The sequence below is a fragment of the Melozone crissalis genome, unplaced genomic scaffold (genome assembly GCF_028551555.1).
Source record: "Melozone crissalis strain CALT ecotype California unplaced genomic scaffold, PUWL_Pcris_2 ptg000006l_1, whole genome shotgun sequence".
In the NCBI taxonomy this organism is placed as follows: Eukaryota; Metazoa; Chordata; class Aves; order Passeriformes; family Passerellidae; genus Melozone; species Melozone crissalis.
Window position 1 is genome coordinate 34,378,330 of NW_026535784.1, and position 24,831 is coordinate 34,403,160.

Genomic DNA, 24,831 nt, shown 5'->3' on the forward strand with positions numbered 1-24,831 from the left:
AGCTTGTTCGTAGCTAAATGAGTCTTTCTTGCTTTGAATTTGGATAATGAAAAGTTTACTTGTGTACTCATCAAAGTGTGCAAGATTAGTTACTTTTTAATCTTTTGAGTGCTGAGATGCCAGCCTGAATTCTGAGAGCTACACCTTATGCTAAGCCTTTTATGCTGACAATGTCAACAATTGCAACATGCTCTTTTTTTGTGTAATTTGAGCACACCTTGCAGGTTTCTGGAACTCTGCCAGTGCAGAGTTTGAATATTTGTGAGTACTTTGACAGCTTTTGAGTGTGTTTTCACTGGTTAAAAAAAGATGGATGGCTTTGGTGGGAGGGGAATTTTTTTTTTAGTAAGGCCCTTTTTTATTAGTCTCTTTAGTGCTTCCTGAAAACATGATAAACTCTGCAAGTTCATTAAAAAAATGCTGAGGCACAGGTATCCATAGGTTAAACTGGCGGTGTGGAAATCTTCTAACAGGAATCCATATATAAGTAATAGCAAAAGTTTAACTTTGTTCAGAACTAACTGTGGACACTGTATAAAATTGATATATCATCACAATATATAGGCCTTAAGCACGTAACACATGTTCTGAGATAGTGGAAAATAGAAATGGGATTCTGGGGGTATAACATATAGTGCTTGTAGGGAATGGTTTGTGCATTAACAACAAAACATGAATGCATCCATCTTAGCAATCACAATCTCTTTTTTAAAAAAAAAACTGATGATGCAGTACTCTGGTAGAAGAAATGACAGTAGAAAACCACAGAATGTTTAAATTTAAGGTGCTAATTTCAGTTCTTAAGTATGGTGTATACAACAGAAATAATTTCAAGGCATGTGTGGGAACAAAATTATAGCATTGCTACATTTTTTCATCTTAGAAAAAGAGATTTATTTGTGGAAATGAGACGGTACTTCAGGTAGAAATATAACCCAAAGGTTGACTTAAGTTTTGTTAGCTCATCTTTGTTTTAAATTTGCCATGCTTCTTTCACACTTTTTGTTGTGGACAGTGGAGTATCTGAATGATGTTCAACTTCAGACACCTAATTTAGGTGCTGGATTACAAAAGTTTAAAAGTAGGTTTTTCCTTTAGTCAATGACAATCTTTAGCAAAGAACTAGGGTATCTGACTGACCTTGTCTGAGATGCCTTCTGCAAACTGTTATTTGTGAAGATACTCAAGTTCTCTAGTTTGGACTATAACTACATGTCTAAAAATAATGTAAAATATTTCATTTTCCTTCTTTCTCATCTTATGTTGACTTCAGTAGTATTCAACATGTAAGATAGGAACAGTTATTTTTCTTTTTCCTATTTCATATATATGGACTTTCTTGTATGTTAACTTCACCTGCTTCATAGCTGTAGTAGAGCACTGTGCTGTTAAAGCATTGTTGCCTTTTGTGACTATCTTCCAACATCTCCTCTCTTTTGTAAATATCTTCCAATATCCACTATATCTATATGGTAATGGAGGCAGAAGATGTCAAGCTATTTTTATATGATTTATTCTTTTACAAAACATTTCTAAGCTGCCTTCAATAAAGCTGAAGGTTCTGCCAGTAACAGGTCAAAAATATTAAAAAGCTAATAGGAAAAACTCTTTAAGAGTGCTCCTCCTGGATAGAGAAGGTGAACCCCATCACTGCTGATGGTGTCAGAAGGGCACTGCCACATATCCTCCTTGTTATTTAGCTGATATCCTCCAGCACAAGGGATCTCATTTCAAGGAGCTGCTTCTGAGACCATAAAAATTGGAAGAAGACCAAAAAATAAATATTCTGAGTTCTTTGTTTAGGCTTTCACAAAATCCATTAGAAGAGGCTAGTCTGAACTGGGGCAGGGTGTGTGAGGAAGGAATGCTTGCAAGATGCTGTTAGATGATAGGATAGTCACTGTCAACAATGACTATATAAACACAGCAGTTGAGTATTTTTAATTTCTGGTTCATTGCTAATTGATTTTCAGATTAAACTACTGTGCACTTAGCTGCCCTTTTTTGTGTGTGTGTATTTTATCTCTAAGAAGGCCATCCGTGCTTTGGGGTATTTGTGCTTCAAATCCTCTTACTGGGTTCTCTGTTCTACCCTCTTCAGGGGGAAATATTTCTTGATGCAAAAATTAAGTTTTAGATTGGGTAGGGAGCTCAAGATAAGAGGAGCTGAGAAATACACCTTATTTAAATGAGTAAGCTTACCAGAAAACACTAGTATTCTGTGTCTGGAGAAAAAAAATTTAAAAGCTCATGTTCTATATACCCAATTGCCATTATAATAGTAGCTAGGTAGCTATAGTTATTTGAATAATACATCTTGTAACCAAATGATTTATAGTTGATCTCAAACATCATGAGTTCTACTTAATGGTTTGAAAATTGCCCTTTTAAACACTTACATGCTAAGTGGAATTTAAAGATTGCCTTGCTAAATGAAAGAGATCTTTGGCTTATATGTTGAAACTCCATTTAAATCACTGAGAAATGTGTGTCTTAGCTAAGCTGTGCATAGAACACAGACAAAAAACATGAAGGCCTTCAGAGAGAGCAATTTCTGAAACATTTGATAAATACATTTTGTGGTAGTGAAAGCTGTGTCAAAACTGTACTCTGCTGACGTGCTATTTTTTTAACTAAAACTTCAAATTCTGTTGCATTATGTGCTTTATATTGTAGCTTATTTATTTCCAGATTCATTGGACTACTTCCTTTTTTCTTTTTTTTTCCATTTCACTTGCTATCTTTATTTCTTCACATCAAATTAAATCACACCTTTTCCTGAAATATGTGTGGAACACATGCAAAACTGTAATTGAAGTTGAAAGTTTTTCCTTGATGATTGAGAATTTTTTGTAAATGTTGTATTTTTCACACGGATCAAGATAATGGCCATACTAAATTAGAAATTACTTTTCCTCCACTCCTGTAATTATTCCCTCAGTTACTTATTGGCATGTCATGATGCATCAGACACTGAACGATTTTTCCTACTGGCTTGGTTAGATGTTTGGATGCCAACTGTGACCCTGAGAATTAGTCAATAAACTGTCTCAATTTCTTCTCATATAGATGCAAAATGAATTCCACAGAGAAGCTAATTACTTATAATCTCCTTTTCTAAGAATTTAAATTAGAAGTATTTTGTATACCTTTAGAGTCCTCTATTTCCCTCAGATAAAGTCCAGTGTCCTGTAACTGGGTGTTAGAGAATGAAAATTCTGCAATCATTTTCAGAGGAGCTCTCAAGCCTGAATGATCTAAAAAATGTAAAATATTTATGGTTATTCTAATTAGAGATTAAAAGCTTTCTATTCAATTCATCACATATTTTCTATGTACCCTGAGCTTCTTTTATGTTTTACATTATATTTATTTCCATACAGTGATACACTTGGTTATCATGGTTAATGGCAATTTGCTTTGAATCTTCAGGAATGTAGCAAATACTTCTATATACTTTGAATTTTCTAGAATATTTGTAGAATAAAGGTTACTTCATATGTAAGTTTTTTACTTTTATGTAGCCTCTGTGACACCCTTATGATACTAACATTATTTTAATCTCTTATATTTCTTTTTTTTCTGTCTCATTTTAATTTGGTGAATATTTTCGTCTGTTAAAAAGTCTGTGAGCTTCAGATTTCTTACTACTATTACTAAAATATCTAGGTATCTAAATATCAAAAGACTGCTATGACGTTTGCTTTTCCCCTGAGTGTTCCTGAGAGACAAAGTAGAAACATAGCTTGGAAAGCTTGCTCCCAGTACTAAGCTGTTCAGGGAAGAGGATAAGAGCTGGCTGCGAAACTGACTTTCCAATTAATTATTCAATATAGGTACGAGGAAACTGGAAAAAGTTCAGAAAACATTTGCAGGAATGACCAAAAAGTAGTAAATGGCTTAAAAAAGATATGAAGGCGTCTTATGAAATCATCAGGGTGGGTGTGAGTGGGCTTCCTTGTATTCAAAGAAAAGAAATAAAAATTATGAAATAAGAAAGCAGAAATGAATTCAGAGCAAGCTTTTGACATACAGCAGATCCTGTGAGTAAAAGCTACATAGGATTTCAGCAGCAGACTGAAGCCTATAGGCTTTCTTTCTTTTTAAAGAGGGCTGGGGGAATTAGTTAAAGTGAACTAAATACTAACTATCCCACAGAAAAGATCTAGGATGCCTATCTAGCCTCTGCAGTGACTTCCACAAGATTAGTTCAAAGATTGTACTTTTAAAGTTTTTGTTTGTGTTTGATTTGTGCCCTAGGGGATCTTAGATTGGTTCTTAAAATATTGGCACATTTATTTAGAAGCACTGAAGTTTATTTAATCTTACCTGATGTTCATATACTTCAAAAGCAAGCATAAAAGTCTCTGTCATTTTACCAGTTTCACTTCTAGAAATACTTTATCTTGTCTTTTATATAAATCTTAAACACATTATTTAAATTTGATCATTAGCCATCTTTCAGAAGAAATTAGGGTATGTTAATGTGAATATCAATCCTGTATTTTCAATGAAAAAGAACTTTTTTTAAGATGTATTTGCTTTTTTACTATGGCTATCAGTTGGCTTCTCTGTTGAAGTTCTCATGAACATCATTATTACACTCTTTCTAAAAGCCTGAATTTCTGCATACAACATCACCCTTAAGGTTGCTGCCAATAAAGTGTCAAGCTTCAGTTATCACTCCCGAAGTATGTTCAACACAAGCTGTATTGTGAAAAGAAATCTGAAAAAATCTTTCAGAACTCGAAGTTTCTGCTTGATCTTAAAGCATTTGATAGCGTGTAGGAATTATTAGATTTAGATTACTAATCCAGTCTATGATCTACATATCTTCCCTTTAGTGCAACACTTAAGAAATTAACATTAACTCCTGATTTTCTGCAGGGATAACATTAGTAATTGCACATTCACAGAGTGGTAAAAATCCCTGTTAATGGCTGGTGTGGTACTTCTTTCAGCACTTTGTTGGAAAGTGATGCTCTAACCAATAAAGCTGGATCTTGTTAGTACCCTTTGGAACCATACCATAAATTTTGGCACTGTTCCTCTAGTGTGCTATCCCCACACAGTTCATTTTCCTGAGTTGCATTGCTTATGAGATTTGGAAAACTGCTGTTTTTTCCTGCAATATCTATGCAAGATTTGTCTCAAATATCTCTCTTAAATTCCCCAGTGTTACTTTAAATTGCTTAAACTAACTGGCAGACGAGGCCAACATATGTAATATCTGCTACTAGATCTGCAAAGTGAAGCTAAATTCAAGGTATTTATGAGGACATGCATATAAGAAGCTTAATTTAAAAACTGAACATTCAATATTCCCTGCTTCATTGCTGTTGGTGATATTGTATATCTTTGCAGCTTAAGTCTTGAACTCTGCTCTTTTTTTCCTCCTTTGCATCGAATTCAAACCTCTGAAATGTTGGATGGGGTAATGACAATGGGGCAACTCCTGAAACAAGTTATGAGTATAGATTTGGCTTTTATTGCCTGGCTAAGGATATACTGCAAAGACATCCTTTCAGTGTCTGGAGCAGTCCCAATCTTTGCATATCAATGTCTGCAATTCTGGGATAAATCTGTTAATCAGCTCTAACCTATCATGTATTCTACATTCACATAGAAATGAAGAATTAGTGTTCTCTAGCTAATCTCTGTACAACCTTAACAAAGTTTAAAATTTCTTGTAAGGTCATCACTGCTGTTTGATACCACACAAAGAAGTGGGTCTATGGACATCACAGATTTTCACTGGTAGAAAATTCAAAAACTTAGTTTTTCCAGTAAGGATTTTGCATCTGTTCAAAGAAGCTGTATTAACCTGAAAGCTGCATTCTCAACTCTCTGCCAAGACACTGAATCAGACAACCAACATTGTCAAGTCTTCTTCCTTGTAGATACTAAAAATCTGACTGGATGTGGTCCTGGGCAAGCAGCTCTAGGCGGCTCTTCTTGAGCAGGGGAGCAGCACCAGATGATTTCTTATGGTTTCCTTCAACCTCAGCCATTCTGTGGATAAGCATCTCTGAAAAAAAAACATCCTTACTTATACATGTTCAGCCTGATTTTGAAGATGTAGCTCATGGTGCTAAACTTCAGCCAGTAGTTTCTGGTACTGTTGAAGAGGAATTGGAGAGATCAGAGAAAGAGAAGTAGAGCTGTGGCAAAGTGTAATCAGTGGAGAGTTCTGCTGGTGCCCTCCTTTCAAACCTGTAACTTGGGCCTGTGGATAGGGCAGTGCCACTCACAGGACAGAATATTCTTTGCTCTCCTGCTTTTTTGGTACGGTCAGGAAATTGTTGATGTGTTGCTAGCAGTACGAGGATTGTAAAGGTATGGTTCAAATCATGTCTCAATTTCTGTGCTCAAGTAGCCTTTATAAAAATTTTGGGAAAAGGCAAAAATAAACCAGCACATAATTTTCTTTTTGTGACATTCTAAAATAAATATTGGTAGTGCCTAGTGTTGAGGATAGCAAATGTTTTTAAAACTGGAAGAAAACAGGTAACAGTAGTGCACAGTGTAGTGACAAAATGGCTGCTTGTACTTTAAAATAATTAATTATTTTTTACTATCAAAGGGGTGGTATGGGATATTGAAAATTATTATGCAATAATAAGTCAAACTAAATGTTTTGTCATAAATTTGTAGTAAATAAAGGAAGTCTTGTATTCAGGCAGACATTTAAGTGAGAAACATAATTTTTCAAGTTTAGAGTAAGTACAAAGTCTTAAACTACTGAACATGGTTGGTCTGGAAACTTTAAAAAGTTTTAATTAAATAACGTCAGAATTACCATTAATCCTTGTGGGAATTTTTTCTGATGGAACATATTGTTGGCCTTTAAAAATCATTAGCAATTGGATACATATACAAGGCATTGGCATGATATTTGTAATTCAAATTGGCTAGTATATGCTCTACCAACTTAAAAAAAGCCATAGCTTCTTTTACAAAATCTGAATATTTTGAGGAAAAGTAGGCCTGCAAAAATTATATTTAATTTCCACTTCTGGCTCTACTAGCTAATAATGGATGGAGTAAGTAAATTTACAGTGGATAAAACCTGTACGTTAAAAGCTTTCTCTTGTGGTTTGCCATTTAGCCTCTTTTAATATAGGATGGTCAGTCGGGTTTACAGGAAACTAAACTAGAAATGTAGCATTGCCATTTCAGGCTTATTTGCTTGTTTGTAGTCTGTAGCATCCTGGTGAAACCTGAGAAATGAAATTGGTTTTAAGAAACTTAACATACTCAGTTGACAATAGCTAGTTTAGGCAAATTGTCAATATCTGTAAATATTTTTCAACTGTATATTTTTTCAACTTCCTTGGAATCTACTTGTGCAGAATATAAGTAATGTAATGCAACAGCCAGATGCTTCCAAATTACATTTCTTAGTAGATTGCCACCCAGATGACTTCCAGTTTTTCCCTTTGGTTATTCTCATCTTGTGACAAGAAAACAAAGAAAGCTTCATGCCACCATGCTTGTGATGGCAGCTACCATGTTATTGTTATGCTTTTAATTTTTAAAATTATAGTATGAGCATGTATTAGAAGCAACCAGAATATAAGTAGCCATAAGCACTTTCTAAAGAAGAAGACTTGGGCAGTATACTCTGTCAATTGTGTCATAGACAGGTAAATAAAATAAATAAAGTGACATGATTTTGATGAACATTGTATATATTCTATTTACTGCCAGGACTTAGCAGTTTTGATATAACTTAGTTTAAAAAAAAGTGTTTATACCACTGTAACCAGACTTTATACTGTTACTTCTGTAACAGAGAACACTGAAAGCAGAAGATGATAATTTAAAGTTGGATAGAGACCTAAATTCAGTGATTCAATTACAGCACTTTTTGGTCAGGAAATTGTTGATTATACAATGCTTTTGGCATAAACCGCAATTAAAATAGATGATATTATCAGAGGATGGTCCAAAGACTCCTCCAGCTGAAACTGATTTTAAAAGATTAATTTCAGGAAATAAAAATAGTTAATTTTTGCCTCATTCTAATTTATTTTTCTTCTTGTTTGGCTCTGAACCTGTCCCTTTTGCTATCATTGAAAGCAGATCTTTGTTACTGATTATTTATAATAATTTATATGAAATTTATAAATTTGTATTATTTGAAGTTTTTATTTTTCATGAAGAAACTAGTCATTCTCATTTGCCTTAGCAAGTGTACTTCTCCTGATACTCATGCAGAGAGTAAATAAAATTTGATAAACTGGGTGATGAAATCTAATTAGATCCTTTAGCTTTTGCTTTATCCGGAATGATAATGTGTATTTTAAAATTGTTGAAAGCAAACAACAGAAATAAAGGAAAACTGATTATAGCAAAAATAAGTTAAACTATAGCCCTAAGAAATAAGCTAAAATAAAATTATACAAAACTTCCACTCACTAAGAGTGATGTTTTATATTTTTGCATGTATTTGTATTGGCTTTGGGTGCAATTAAATCCTGAACTATATACTGCCAGGAAAGTTTGTTTCCCTCAGGGCTGGAACAGATGGTGGAGATTCTTTTTTTTCTTCTCACCATTTAGAGACCAAGTCTGCTGTATCTCTACAAGAAAAAGTATTTATGCCAAAGAAAACTGCTGATGTTGGCCTTAAAGCAGTAGAATTCTTAGCTGTATTCTCTAGAGGGTTATTGCTGAGAATCCTGGTAAACAGGCAGTGCATTGAAGTTTTGCTATTAGCAGTGTTTTAATACAGATTTGATATCTGTCTAATAATATTTGTTTTACAGAATAAAAAAAGTGCTTTTGACTAATACAACTGCAAGTTTTCACTTAGTATTCAGCCTGTTTGTCAGGATATTTCACCGTGCAAGGAGAAAGCTATGAATTAGCATTTCCCAGTCATCACTTTGATAATTAGAAGAATAAAAATCTAAATGCATGGAGAATAGCAGAAGTGCTGTTAATCATGAGCACTCCATACTCTTAATCCCACCTGGAAAATGAGAAAAAAGCACTCCTGGGATCTAGTAAAATGGCAAGCCTTGTATATCACTAAAAAAAAAATCTGAAAGAGGGAAAAATATCCTGCAGTGTTAAATACTAATTATGGTCAAGAACTTTCATTAGTGCTTCTAAATTTAAGACAACTGCTGAATGCATCAGTTCTTTGTTATTTTCCTATTCCATCTTCTCTTTTATACAAGTCCTTGCCATTCAAATAGAACGTAAAGCTTTTTATTGGTCCCTTATGATGCAAACTATAGTTGTACAATCATCATTTTAGAATATGAGCTCTGTGTGCTCTTAGATTTCCTGTCACTTTATCACAATTGTAGAAGCATCTTGAAGTGTATTTGCTTAAGCAGGTGGTGAATGGCCACACTGGGAATATATCTATCTTCTTTACTGTATGATGAAGTTTTAAAGCAGACATTTTAGCTATGGTAGTTGGAAAAACATACTTTTGTGATAAATCTTGTAGGGGAAAAAAACCCAAGCTGGTAAAAGATTAAAAAGCCCTGTATACTACTGTGTACATGAAATTGGTATAAATTAGATAGCTGAGTGAGCACAAATGACACATACAATATATGAGTGTTAATGCCTTCTTTAATTTCTACAGTATTTTATAATTAATTTTTTAAAGGAAATTAAAAATTGTGTGTTTCAGATTTTCATTAACAAAAAATCCCAAAGTACTAAGGATTACTGTGGGAAAGGGAAAATCTTCTAGTTTATATGGGAGTTTCTCTAACACTATCATTTCAGTAATCTCAGGATTTAATTCAATCCTCCCTACTGAGTTTAATGAAGATTAGGTTCATTGAAAACAGTCAATTGATGAATGTTTATTATACTGCAAGCATGAAAGATGTAAAAAAGAGCCCTAGGAAGAGAATACTGGGTTAGAAGTTTGAAATGAAATAAATAAATCATAAAAAATAAAAAAAAATCAAACAAAGACCACACATACACCTGTCCCCTGCCAAATGTGAAAGAAAAACCAGTTGAAAACACGCAATTTATACAAATAGTGTGATGTAAGCTTTAATGTTGCTCTGAAATGGTCTCAAGATTTTCCTGGAACCTAAATCCAATTGATTTGGCAAACATCACAACTGGTGGCAGTTCCTCACTTATATTGGATGGGGTTTACCTACTCTGTATGCTATGTAAATTTACCTTGCAGTTTAATTTTTTTAAGATTTTCTTTTTGACTCCTTTAAAATATTAAAAAATTCCGAAGTATTCTTTAATTCTTGATGCTTTTTAAAAAGTTACACTTGCTTTGCATATGTCTAGTACTTGTAGAGAATAGGTAGTTGAAAAAAGGAGAGATCAGAAGAGACTCCTGTGACATTTCAGGTGCTTGTGATAGTTTGGGGTTTTTTTCTGTTTTGTCACGTTTTTGGGGGTTTTTTTGGCCTTAATACTCCTTATTTATTCATGAAATTTTTTCATGTTTGTGGTTCACAGATAAATGAACATAAGTCTGGGTGCAATATGTACAGCTATTAGAGTAGTCTTGATATTCTCTTTGCATAACCAACCTAAACAATCATTTATTACTTTGACTTCAATTTAAAAAATTTACCACTTCACTCCAAAAAAAGTGATGAAAAAAAAAATAAAATCATTGTTTCATTTCTTTAGTTGTTTTACTCTATAAACAAGTATTAGTGGTGATGGTGGCATTTTTGAGTCTCACGGGATGTGGGTGTGCATTGTAATATTTCTTTTTCATACCATGAATGATGTATGCATGGGGCCGGTCTGTGGTGCCTGTTTTGCATGCTTGCTGCTTCTGGAAGATGAAAATCCGGGTATGTAAAATCTGTTTTCTTATGGAGGCTGAAAAGGGTTGTTTTCCTGAGCAATGCTATTGTTTTGATTATCAAAGGTCTGCATGCTAGGATGCATTGTAGATCCATTTTCAGTCTACATGTGCTAAGTATGTTTTCCTGAGTCGTATACAAATTTTTTACAAAACTTTCTGGACCTTGCTTGAAGTTAAAGAAATGTTTGAAATGTGAATAGTGGTATATGATAATCTGATAACACAAAACATTAATGCAGAGTTCACCTGATGAAGCTTTGGTAGTTGCAGTATTTAAGTACTCTTTTATACTACATAATTTAAGGACTTGAGTTTTCAGAGCAGAATATTGTATAAAGTACTATTTCTAAAAGACACAGGATAAATGAAACAAGAAAGGGTCTTAATTCTCTGTCTCTTGTGAAAGTGGGTGATTTTACATAAGATTACAAGTGAAGGTGAGATAACCATTTTAAAATGGTAACCCTTTTTGTTTGCTTAGACTGGTGAAAAAGAGGAGGTTCTGTTTTCAAGAAGTTGAATGCAAATGTAACAGAAATTACTTGTGGAAGTAAAAACTAACAGGAATATTCTTGGAAAATTCTTCCTTTATTACTTAAAAAGTATGTTAAATGCCAATTCTTGTTTTCTGACTGTAAAAGTTGTAGAAAATGAATGGACAAAGCTTTTCTTTGTGTAGATCTGAGTAGATGTAAGAGTACAAAGCCAGGATGATTAATCCCCACAAAATGTAGAATAAGGCTAGTAAATTCCCAGAAATGACATCAGTTTAAATTTATTTACAGTCTGTATTCATGAGGAGGTGAAGGAAAAAAAAAGTGAGAAAAGCTTGTTCACAAAAAAAAAGGGTCTCACAAAAAAAAAAAAAAGCAAATTATGTAGAGTTGAGAGATGTCTCTTTCATTAAACCAAAGAGTTACTATGCAGGTGATATAGTACAATCACAATTTTTACCAATCAAGATGGAGATAAACTTTTTGATAAACTTTTGAAAAACAAGCTTTGGTGAAAAGAAAATAGAGTGAATTACTTGGATTTTCTCTTCTAAGTTACACTTTGTTACTTCTTGCTGTGCTGTACACTGCTCGGTTGCTTGGTCACTTGCAATGTAGTAATTTTTAAAAAAAATTATAGTTTTTTATATTCCAAGTTATTTGCAACAATTTTTACTTCTTTTTACTTACTTGAAATTACTGAAAGACTGAGAAACTGAGATACTAAAATGGAAAAAGAAAAAAACAGAAAAATGGAAATAAGAGTAGAGTCAGTTCTTGAAGAAAAATCAGAACTAATCAATAAAACAAAACTACCAACACAAGAACACTCAACAAAGAAAAGAAGCTGTCAGGCTGGAATTGCTATCAAAATAAATTGTAAAAAATTGATTCTACAGGCATTTCACCATTTTCCTTGGCATAGAAATGTTGGACACTCCAGTCTGTGACTTGGCTGGCCTTGTCTCCAGTCTCTCAGTCTTGGAAGATCAATGGTATTCAGACATGTTATAAAGATTTCTTCTGATCTGAGGTGTCAAAAAATAGAAAATTATCAGTGTGCAAATAAAAGCCTGTACAATTATCTCATTATTTTGATTGCATTTCTCACTTACTGGTTTCCTAACTTCAGCAAAGTAGGAATATTTTCTTAATTTGATGCATTGTACCTCAACCAATTGCCTTTCATAGATCATTGAAAGCACAACTCATTCTGAACACTCTAAAAGTATTTCTGAATGCTGAGATAAGGCTATACACGATTTGCTGTGCTTATTTCAACAAATCACTATGCTTTGAAGTTCAAATTAGCACATTCCTAACATTAAATTTTTACTGTATGCACTCTTTAAATGCTCTTGAAATGTGACTCCAAGTATAATGGCTTGGGCCTCTGAAATGTAGACTCTATTAAAATTGCCAGAGAAGTGAATTTTGTTCTTCCCTTTAAATTCTTGTTCTTATTGGCAATGGAGGAATAGTGGTGTTCAGCAGAGTGTGTAGGCTCAGGTAGAGCTAGTACTAGTTTGTTATAGAACACAGAGATAGAGATTTCCTGAGGAATTCCATTTCCTGTTGACTTCATATGTCTTAGTCTCCTGGTATTTTTTGGGTAGGTATATCTTGTGCATTTTGCTCCCTGTAAGACCATCCTGACTTGGAGAATTCTTCTGCGTGAATGACTCAGAGGGATTTATTTTCTCTCTGAAGAGGATGCACATTGATTACGTGGAACTTCCATCTTCCTTTGTATTTTAGATCATAAAATGCAGAAGAGATACTCACTGAGTCTTGAGATTTTGTTGTTCTGCTTTGTTTTGCATTTTGAAAACTGCATCAATGAGTTTTTTCCCTCTTTTACGTGACAGGTGTGACAGTTGAGACAAATTGCTGTCACACCTTACAGTGTTCTGTTATTAAATATTCTGAATCTGCTTGGTCTTTCTTCAAGTGTCCTTGGTCAATGTTTTTTAAGGTTGAACTTTTCTTTCTTGTCTCCATTGTATCTCAGTGTCTGTGGCAGGAATTGTAAATATCTGTTTGTTAAAAAATAACTTTCCAAATGAAGGATTTATTTAAAGAAACCTTGATGGGTTTTCATTGTGCTGCTGAGATTGAGTTATCATCTGTTTTGAATCTCTGCAGGGAGTATTTTCATCAGTATGAACACTAAATGACCAGTTCAGACTTGCCTATGGGAAAAAGTTCCCTGATTACTTGATAATCCTCTCTGCTGATAATAAAATTGTTCTGCTCTGGGCAGCATTTTCAAATGTTCTGGTGATCTGAATTTTTTTGACAGCTAATAAGATACAGGAAGAGACATCAAGTAGCTTTGGGATGCATTTCAAAGTACAGGCATTCAATAGTGTTTTAACTGCATTTGCAGGCAATAGCACCATTTTCTTAATAGCACCGTATTCTTAAAGGTAGAGTCTTATCAACTGAACTATTTTCAATTTCCTCCACTGACATCCAGTATCAACCCTCAATTATGTCTCATAGCATTATGATAGTCATAGCAATTGAGACAGTCTAATAAATATATACTTATTTTCTTATTTCACAATTTAAAAACAATATCTTTACACAGTCTTCCACACATAGTTTTTATGGGCTAATTCGTAAATTTGTATACATATCTGTAGGCCTTTTGCTGTCTTACTGTTCCTTGAGAGTGTACGATAATTTGCTTTTGATTTCAAATCCAAAGATGTTTTAATTTTAATTCAGTTGATATAAAAAGAAGAAAGGGAAAAAAGTTATGTTTCTGGTAAATTATCTGGTATGTAAAAGTAGTAAGATATCTGTGGCTAAGGTAACACAAAGTTTCTCTATAGATGCACATACAGAGCTACTTCTAACAAGGACAGGACAGTGTGGGCATTTCTGATTTAAGGCCTAATGTGAGAGCCATGTCAGTCTTTCAGCTGACTTCAGTGGGTACTCAAGCAACTCAACAGTGTTTTAACCAACTAAGAAGACTGATCAGTATAAATGGCTGAGTTAACTTTTCCTCCTATCATCAATTCCTGAACCTGTAGGATTTAGCTGGACATTGTGTACCAAGGGTCAGGCAAGAGATAAGCTCTGTAGAAAACTGCTGCTGTGTCATGGAAACAAAATCCTTTGCATTTGCCAGTGCAGAATGACTCATGCAATTTTTATGAAGGCACAATATTTCTTTCAACTCGATTTCTTCTGCTGGGAATCGGAACTGCTTTCAGTGGTCTGCTTAAAGTAGCTTTCTGCCTGAAGTAACATCACTTTTATGTTTCTGTTCTACTTTACTTGCTAATATAGAGAATTATGGAAATTGTACTTATCTGGTGGAGCTATATTAGTAGTAGTCAGTAGAAGAGGCATGTAGCAAGGCCAACAAAAGACAAAGTTGCTGGGGAAGTGTCAGTGTGTGTGTGTGTACTCACTCTCCCTCTCTCTTCCTCTGCCTTTCTGCCCTTTTCATGGAATCACAGCATGGTTTGGGTTGGAAAGGACTTAAAGGTTGTCTAGTTCCAACCCCCCTGCCAGGGGCAGGGATGCCACCCACCAGACTGGGTTACTCAAAGCTCCATCCAGCATGACCTTGGGCACTTCTGGTGGCAGACAGTTGTCATGTCCTTGTGTCGCTGAGCAGGTCTGCTTTTGTTCTGTCCCTCTGTGGAGCACACTTTGTACGCTACAAGCTCCACTGCTGAGGATAGTCTTGCTGTAGTTGCCTAATCAGATAGCAGCTACCAACCACCTCTACAAAGTGAGCATGACACCATCAGGTTCCTGTTTTACCAAGGTGTGCTTTTCTAGAGTGGGCTCACAAATGCCATTTAAATGCGTAAGCCAAATTAAGTATCTGAAATTGTCTGAAGAAGTATTCAGGAAAAATCAGTTTTGCTGTACACTATATGGAACTCTAATGGTGAACTACTAAATGATTTCTGGTTTGGAATAGTAAGTTTTTACTCATTAAAAAAAAAAAGCCTGAATTATGAACATTTTTTGATCAGACAGATACTCAGCGCAGTAGAGTACTCACATGTTCTAAGAAGAAAGGATTAATACTTCTCTAGCCATACTGAGAACAATGCCCAGCAGGGGGAAAACAGACTGAAAATGAAGTCTGAGAGTGAGAGTCAGTGATGGATGAAAGGAAAAATCCTGTAAGAAATATAATCAGAGTTCTATCAGGAGGAATGGATGAACCTGTGACTTAGGCAATTCTAATGCAAGTAGTTGAAAAATAATATATCTCTGTAAATCAATATGAAGGAAGAAAAAAGCATGAGGTTTAAACTCAGAAAATTAGGGAAGTAAGGCATTATAAAGCAAACAATTTCAGATATGCTGATTGCAACCTGCAGTACAGTTTGTTCTATGAACACAGCATCCATGCCTTGAGCAGGGAAAGAGGTTTTGGAATCTCAAGGAAAACATTGTCTTACACAATAGCTTGTGATTGATATAGAGAGTTCCATATTTAAAACAGATATTTGAGAGATCTGTTTCTGATCTCTGAATCCTTCTTGTGATCTTTCAAAAAGAAGGAACAATGCGATTTTGACTAAATAGTTGAAAGCAGTAGTGATGGAGGTATGCAAGATGTCCCTTGGCAGATCAGATCCAAGAGGAAAAGCAATTGCAGGAAAATTACATGAGATCTTTAATTGAATAGCCAGTCGCTCTTTATTCACTACCATGAGCCTTAAACTGGAATTGGTAATTTATGTGCTAGTGATTCTTTCAAAAAATTATTAAGATAAAAATACTTTATGTTCCTACCACATTTTCCATAAAGAATATCTGAATTACAGTCTGCTTTTGTGCAGTGCTGTTTTGATGCTGGACGGACTTTGGAAATGGAATGCAATTTTTTTTAATGCTTTTCACTGTGGTTTAGACAAGGGAGAAGCAGGTATGGTCACAATTGTTGAGTAATTTTTATATGGAAGCTACTGTTGTTCAAGCATAAAAAATACTAGGCTGACCTTTTTTGTAAGAATTTTAATTTTATGCATGGAAAAATATTGTTAGACTTGTTTTCAGGAAATATATAAATTTATGACAAATATTTGACTAATAAGCGCAAGATATGCAAAGAATATTTTGCCAACATCCATTTCCTATTTTGTGGTACATTATGCAAGGTGAAACTGTTAACTTTTGTAGTTTGAGTTAATGATTCTCATAATTTCTAAATCATTTATGAGCTGCAAATATCCGTGATGAGTTGGCTGAAGTTTCATTTTATAAATTTGAAGGTACTATTTGACTTGAACTGGTGATCAGACGCTTGGATTTTACTTGCTTAGTGGTTTATGACCTGAAAAATATTACTTAGCTGATGTTTCCATATGGAATATATATTTTTTTCATCACAGTAGACTTAATGATTCCAAAGAAGGTTGAAGAAGGTTGAAAAATGAATGTGCATGGCTTATGTGATGATGCATGGGTTATGTGATGTCACAGAGAATGATTATAAAATGTGTTTGCAGATAGCCATAGGAATAGCATTAAATAGGAAGTTTAAGTCTTTGTTTTCTGCTGAACAATGCAGTCTACTTTACTATTTCAGACACATTGTTATGTGTGTTATCTGTCATTTTTATGCTTTAGAAAGAAAGATTTGAATTTTGTGTACAGTCTCCTTTTTTTTTTTTGTCCTTTTCAAAAATTTGCTCAGTTGTGTCTGAACCTGTTGGTTAACTTGTGCTGTTACTTGCTTAGTAGAAATTAAATGTGACATAGGATAAGCTCAAAGATTTAATGTGAACAGAATGTGCTGAAGTCCAGAGATGGAAAGTTTGCACAGGTATCTATTTTGTTACTAAGTTCCTGCTGGAGTTTAATTAGAATAGAGAACAAAGGAATAGGTGTCTGTGCTGCTACCCACTGCAATATAGAATTACAGAAGGTTTTGGATGGGAAGGGCTCTTAAGATCGACTAGTTCCAACTGCCCTGCCATGGGAAGGATGCCATTCATGAGACCAGGCTGCTCAGGACCCCATCCAACTTTGCCCTAAACACAGAATCACAGAATGTGCTGTGTTGGAAGGGACTCACAATGTTTATCTAAGTCCAACTCCTGGCCCTGCATGGACAGGTCCAGGAATCAAACCATGTGCCTGAGAATGTTGTCCTGACATTTCTTGAAAAACAGCAATCTTGGCTCTGTGATCAGGCCCTGGGGAGCCTGTTCTCGCACCCTCTGGGTGAAAAACTTTTTTGTAATATTTAACCTAAACTTCCTCTGACACAACTTCAAGCCATTCCTTCATGTCCTGTCACTGGTCACCAAGAGAAGAGATCAGTGCTTGCCTTTCTCCTTCCCTTCATGAGGAAGTTGTAGACTGGGATGAGGCCCCCCTGAGTCGCCTCTTCTCCTAGCTGAACAGACTGAGTGACCTCAGACACGCCTCATTGGTCTTACCCTCAAGGCCCTTCCCCATTATTGTTGCCCTTCTTTGCACATTCTTTAATAGTCTAATGACCTTTTTATATTGTGGTGCCTAGAACTGCGCACAGGGTTCAGGATGAGTGCAGAGCAGAGCAGGACAATCCCCTCCTTTGCCTGGCTGGCCATGCTGTGCCTGGTGTACCCAGGACAGGGTTGGCCCTCCTGGCTGCCAGGGCACCATGACTCAGGTTCAACTTGCTTTTGACTGGGAGCCTTCCTGCAGTGCTGCCCTGCAGCCTCCCAGACCCCAGCCTGTCTGCATATCCAGGAATGGGCCCTGCCCAACCTCTCTGCACAACCTGTTCAGTGCTTCACCATAGTGAAGAATTCATAGGGAATAGTTCTTCCTAACATCCAATCTAAACCTGTCATCACAGTTTAAAACCATTGTCCTTTTTCTTGTCACTATCTGGCTGTAGACAAAGTCCTTCTCTATCATTTCTATAAATACCATATCATTTGCAAGTACTCCTTTCAATGTGATGACTAAAATAGATACAGCATTTATAATTCTGATAAATCCCCATTCTCAGTGACAAATTTCTCATATCTAGGTTTGTTGGGGTTTTTTTTTCCCTTGTATGGGTATAATGTGTAATACATCGGGAAAGTAATCCAGTTGATGTTCCTTTAACAGCAACGACTATTTAAAATACCATGATGTTGGCTTTTGGTGGGTTGCTTTTTGGCTTGGGATTTTGGTGGTTTTGTTTTTTGGGTTTTTTTGTTTTTTTGTTTTTTTTTTTTTTGGTTGGTTGGTTGATTTTGTTTGTTTTTCCTCCTGTTTTTCTACTAACGTGCTTGGGAAAACTAACTTGCAATGACAGCTGCTCTGTGGACAGCATAATATGTATCTGTCCTAAGAGAGTAGGCATTCAATTTCTTTTAGTATCAAATAGATAAAATGTTATTCTGCTCCATATTCTGGGCTTAAAGCTTGTAATTATTTAATACATTTTTCTAATTACATTTCAAATATTCTATATTTTAAAATTTGAAACTTACAAATATGTCATTAAATCTATGGAAGATATGATTGGGGGGAATTAGTTGTTGGATTTTTTTGTTTTATTAATTGTTTTGTGTTAAGAAATAACAACTGACTGTAAGACAAGTTCATGTTCTTTTTTTCAGTCAATACACACATATTAATTTCAGTAGTATAAACTTAGTTCAGCATGTAAGTTCCTCATTTAAAGTGTCCTAAATGTGATTTTTGGGATTTTAGACAGTGGGTCTATAGGTTTGCTGCTGTCAAGCTTGTAAATATTACTGAGACATTTTTTTGGGCTACCCAAAATGTATCTGCATTTCTCCCCTAATGGACCCATCACTGCAGTGGGATTTTCCAGGCTGTTGGCTTGGACTCCTGCCTCGCAGAAGGAGGCACAGAAAGCTGACTCAGCTGAAGTCACTGAGTGTTTCCTCGTTGGCCTTGTTATGGCCAGTAAATCTCACCACAGAGAGAAGGAAAGAAGTTGTAAGGAGGCCAGAGTAATAGCAGGTATCACATCACTTGTTTCAATGTCAATTGGCATCACTTCATAAGGACTTAATGCATTTTATGCCCTTATCTTACATCATCAGTTTACAGGAGTTGAAATTACATCTTTATGACTCAAATCTAATCTCCAGTGTTGGAGGAAACTATTTTTGAAATTACTGTGTGTTTTCTGGGCAGAGACTGTGGCTTTGGTGGCAAGGGTTTTTGTGAGGGGATAGAAAAATATTATTTATTAACTTTTTAATTGATACTGGCTCAGAAAACTCTTGCAAGTAAGCAGTATTGGTATAATAGCCTTGTACTATTTACAATGAAGTTGCCCTCCCATTAATTTTTATATGATTTGGATTTTTTTCAGTTCATTTTGAACACAACTTTCATCAAAAAACATTGACTAGCAGGAACACTGATTGTATATAAACTTCACTACAAGTTATTTATTTCTAGCCACGTGTAGCTATATGTTGAATGTCATAAATTAGTAAATTCTTAGGAACAAAGAACTTCTTTAGAATTGGCATGATGGAACCTTGTTTTACTTCTGACTTGCGATAAATGAAATGCTTATTGACATTGAAATTAATAGTTGATTTTATTTAAAATATTGAAACAACTGAAAAGCTTCTTGAGATTTTTCAAGAATATAATTTGCTGTAAATGAATCTATTTTGTCTTAGAGTTATTTTTTGCATACCTGTCCTCAGACTAAAAGATAATAAATGGTAGAATCTTTTTTTGCTTCAACAGTTTCAAGTTCCAAAACTTGCGTAGGTAGTAGCTAGCAAATATGGAAACAGTCAATGCTTACTTTGGCTGATCTGTTTTATATTTTGTCTTGCTTGATTACAGCCATACCTCTCAAAGCTACCATATAACCTATGCTTCATGTACTTTCTCAGTATATACATGTGTAGCTATCTGGCCAAAAAATGTATTAATTTACTTATTATAATTTTACACAGAAATTGAAGGGTAGCCACTGAAAGCTTAAGTTTTTTAATCACAATTTTATTTCTCTCCCATACATACTTTCATAGCTATGTTTCTTGAGATTCCAAGCAATCTACTCAATTGAGATTTTATAGCTCCCCTTCTCTTTTATTTGAGCATTAAATATTAGTACTATTTTTCAAAGTAAAATTGTATACTGGGGGAGGGGAGAGATTGGTTTTATTCCTCTATGCATTTATGCAGTTAAGTCTCCTTGGCTGTCTTGACTTTTATTTTTCCTTTAATTTCTTCTTCGTTTCCCTTGCATATTGCTTTGTCTGTTCAGTTTTACATGATTCACCAATGAAAATATACTTTGTTTACAAATTTTTATCTCTCTTTTGCTCTTTTTCACTTAACTTTCATGCCTGGGTAGCTTTTTTCTTTTTCATTTGGCTTAATGTCATCTTCAATTTTTTTCAAATCTGGACATAATCTGAAGTAGCAGTGAACCTTCAGTGCTGAGAAACACAAACCTGTAATTGCTGAGTCTGAGAAGGCACACACTTTCAAATGGATCTTCATTTTTTTTAAATGTTGTCCCATGGCTTAGCTCTTCTGCTGAATGTGTGGGTGCTATAGGACTGACTTACTGTATGCACATTATTCTTGGCATATAATATGATAAGATCAATTAAATCAAATTATCCGTAATTTGATAATAGTGAATGCTTCTGAAAAAGATGCAGGAAATAGAAGATGGATTATGTCATTCTCACAAGTATGTTTTTCCAGATTCTGGTAACTCGGAATTTTAAGGACTGGGAGCTCCAAGCTGGCCTGTTCTGAAGCTAATCCAATTGATGCTTTTGTTTTATTAAATATTCTATAAGAAGGAATTTTTAAATGGAATTGTGCTATGTATGGAGAGGTCTTCCTTTTGGGTTGTAAATCTACTGATTTGGTAAATGTATTTTCAATTCCATTCTTTGAGTGAGACAGTTAATTCATGGCATCACTTTACGCTGCATGACTGGGGATTTTCAAGCTACTGAAATACTTTTTCTTTGCCAAATCTTGTATTAAAAAAATATCTAAGATACACTGGGAAATGGTCCTCTCAGAATACAGCTAATTGGATCTCTTTTACTTTTCTTACTGTTGCTATTTTCTTTTTTTTTTTTAGTTATTATTAATGCTGTGTTGTATAGTAATTAGCTTCAGCATATCAGACTCTATGGGACTTGGAGAACATATGTACATTATTTTCAAAGTAAATATCTTAGTTCTTTTTCCTAATAGAGAAATGTTGTCACATAGGATTTTGATTCTGGTGTTTATTTTGGTGTTTCAATAGATTTCCATGAATAATTGTGGAATATTACATTTAAACAACATCAAGAAGTAGTGTAAGGTTAAAATCTTGGGGATAGCAAAGTGTGTTGGAAAGATTAATTTAAACAATGGTAAAAGAAAAGGTTTGATAGGGCATGACAATCGAAAACTGCTCAAGGTATGAGATGTAGGTAGACCAAAAAGAAACAGACAATTGCATAGTAACCCTCATAGTAAACACACATTTCCTCCAATCCCTGCCAGTTCCACCCCAATCCCTTAGAGAGTAAGGACTGAGTTCTTTGTTTATTTGTTTTATCTCACTGTCCCTCTAGAATTGTAGTTTAACATTTCAGTGCAAAAAAATAAAAATAAGTATGTGCATTTCTTTAGAGAGGATCTGAAAGCTTTTTGCTGCCAAGGTATGTGACTGTCACAAATATCCTGAGTTAAATTGCTTGGAATCTGTCTGGCATAGAATCAGAATGTTGTTTTTCTGTCTATTTCACCTGTAAGGACTGCTTCTGCTAGATGTATTCCAACCTCTGTTGAAGCAGCTATAAGTTTTATTGAAATGGAGATGTTGGTGTCCCTCTTGGATTCATCACGTGGTGGGGAACAAGAATCAGGTGCCCCTTCTGCTTCATTTGGGGTGTAGACTACCCCAAGAACTGTAGCTCACAACATTTGTTAGGTGTGAGGGTTGAGCTATTGAGCTACAAAGCCATTGTGACAGTCAGAAATAGTCTGCAGGTTGCTAGTTGGAGCACTAATGTGAGAGGATCACATCCTAATCCTTATTCCAGGTACTGTTTTAAGCTACAGAAGTTCAACTGAAGAGAAAGGCAGATTTTTCATAATACTCTCAATTCTCATGGCTGAGGAATCTTCCTGGACATGGGGCATTGTAGAGAGAATAATTTGTCTAAAGAAAGTTTTGAGTTTTTAATTTTTTTTCCTACGTCTATGAATGTCTCAATTGGAAGGACTATTCCCCACTATTTCCTTTCTTAAAGCTGCACTTCATTTCTGCATGCTTTGTGACTCTAAGGGCTTTTGTAAACAGAATCTACATTAATTTGAAGAATTTAATACTGATATGAAATGTTGTAACTAAGGGCAAAATGTGGTCCCAAGTGGGCTTTGATATGAATATGGTGGTTATGATAGAGTGTCTCAAAATTCCCTAACTATGGTTATTAAAGGAAAAAACTTTAGGGATGCAGTTAGCTGGCTTGCCATAATTAAAGCAATTTCTTACTGTAATCTGCCTTTAGTCAGGCATACCTGAGAGCTGAAATTAACCTTTTAAAAATTCTCATCTTTCATGCCTGAGAGGCCCTTGAAGTGTGAGTGTATTAGAATGACTTTTTTGCTTATTTTATTCTGCAGTAGGGATTTTTTTTTCTTTTCATAGCGAGTTTTGTTTAAGTCGGCTCTCTCTGAAGTATGTCTTTTGTATATGTACATTTGAGTCCAGATAAGGTAATTACTTACAGAATCAAGTGGACTTAGTTTGTAGGAAAGCTAGATTTTGATTTTTTTTTCCTAGTTCTATTCTCATTTACAGTTTATTGCAAATATTTGCTATTACTGATAGTAGAATTTCTAGTCAGAATACCCTCAAATATACACCTGCTGTTGAAAAACTTATTTTCTAGAAATAGGTGCTACAGATACAAAAGACTAAACAGTAGAAGTCCTGAGATACCATTTCTCAGCACTCCAATTGATACTTTTGTTCAGGAATTTCTGGTATTCATGCTCTCTCTTAGCTTTTTGCATTGGTTTCTTTTTCTCAGGCATTAATGAATAAATCACTATTTCCTGCTATATCCTAGCTTTGTCCCTGTCCTGTGTGCCTCTTGGCTTCTCTAAGTGTTTAAAGTCCTGGACTATCCTAGCTCTAAATTTTCCAGAGAAATTTTCCAGAATTTTCTCAGTGTGACAGAGAGATAATTGTATCAAGTACTTTTACTCTAGTCTTAGAATATTTTCCCATTCAATTAAATGTTTCATTTTTGTAAACTTTAATGTTGGGATTTTTTGGGTTTCTTTTTTTTGTTTCATATGGCAATTAAGTCTTCTTCAATAATATAATTTAACCTTACTGTTGTATTTGTATTCTTTTGGACTTTTTGGTCCTTGCTGAGGACAGTAGTTCATATTTAGTTCACCTAAATGTGGTAACATGAAGTCCCCTCAGGCGTTAAAGTTCTTTACTGTTCTTCAGATCTTTTTTTAATTTCCTGATGATATGCCCAGAACTGAATATGCTGTTCCAGAAGCAACTGTGGAAGTGCAGGATACCAAGTGCTGAAACACTGTTGTATGTCTCTTTTGATATGCACAGCCTAGTGCAGCAAAGGCATTTTGCAACCATTTCACATCAGTAAAATATATTGCTTTTCTTAACTCTCCTGATTTTGTGTTTCTCTAAAACTTTTCCTTTTTCTTCAAAAACTTTTCTAAATTATTTTTCCCAGTATAATGCAGTTTCATTATCTTCAGGTTGTGTTGTGAAAATCTTTGTCTCATTGATATTGCTTTATCTCTGGTGTGATTTATGTATTTGTTCAGCTTATTACTTATTGAATCTTCTAGGTTATTACTGAGGATGCTGAGTACTGGGCCCAGTAAATTTCTGTATATCATCGTAGAAGGGTCCTTTCACTTTTCAATGCACACCATGTCTTAAAACTCTTCTGAGTGTAGATTATTGCGATTTTCTTCCCTTATGAATTCTAATAAGTATGAAGTAACATTGTAACTGTGCTAAATCACTCACTGAAATAGGAAAAGTCTTAATTCATTAGATGGCTTTGTTTACTTTTTCTCTGTGCTCCTCTGAATAACAAGGAAATTCAATCAGAAATCATATATCAAAATTGAATGACTGTTTTCTTCCCTGTGGATTGACACAGAGTTCTTTACCCCTCCTTTTTAAAATTAACATTTGATATTGATTTCTGATACTACTTTCTCATAATATTAATTGCAGTGGACCAAACTAGGCTGGGTTTGATACTAATGACAGAACATATCTTTTAGATCTCATTCTGTCAAGTGAACAAGCATATGCTTGCACCAGTTCTAGGAAAATAAACCGTGAAGACTTCCTCTCTAATCAGTGTTGTATGTCCCCTCTCATTATCTGCAGAATATAGTTTTCAAGGCTCTAGGTAGTCATTTATTCAGAATATAACTTCATTTTTCATGACTGAAGATACATACATAAGACTTTCCAAGGTATAGTATGTCTAGTTATGGGTAAGTGGGTAGTCTAGTGTA

At 34.8% G+C, this 24,831-nt stretch overlaps 1 protein-coding gene across 3 annotated transcripts in view; it reads left to right on the forward strand.

Annotated features, from left to right (window-relative positions):
• FSTL5 (follistatin like 5) overlaps positions 1–24,831 on the forward strand; it is a 271,451-nt gene that overhangs the window by 85,531 nt on the left and 161,089 nt on the right. The gene's annotated exons all lie outside the window — the stretch shown is intronic.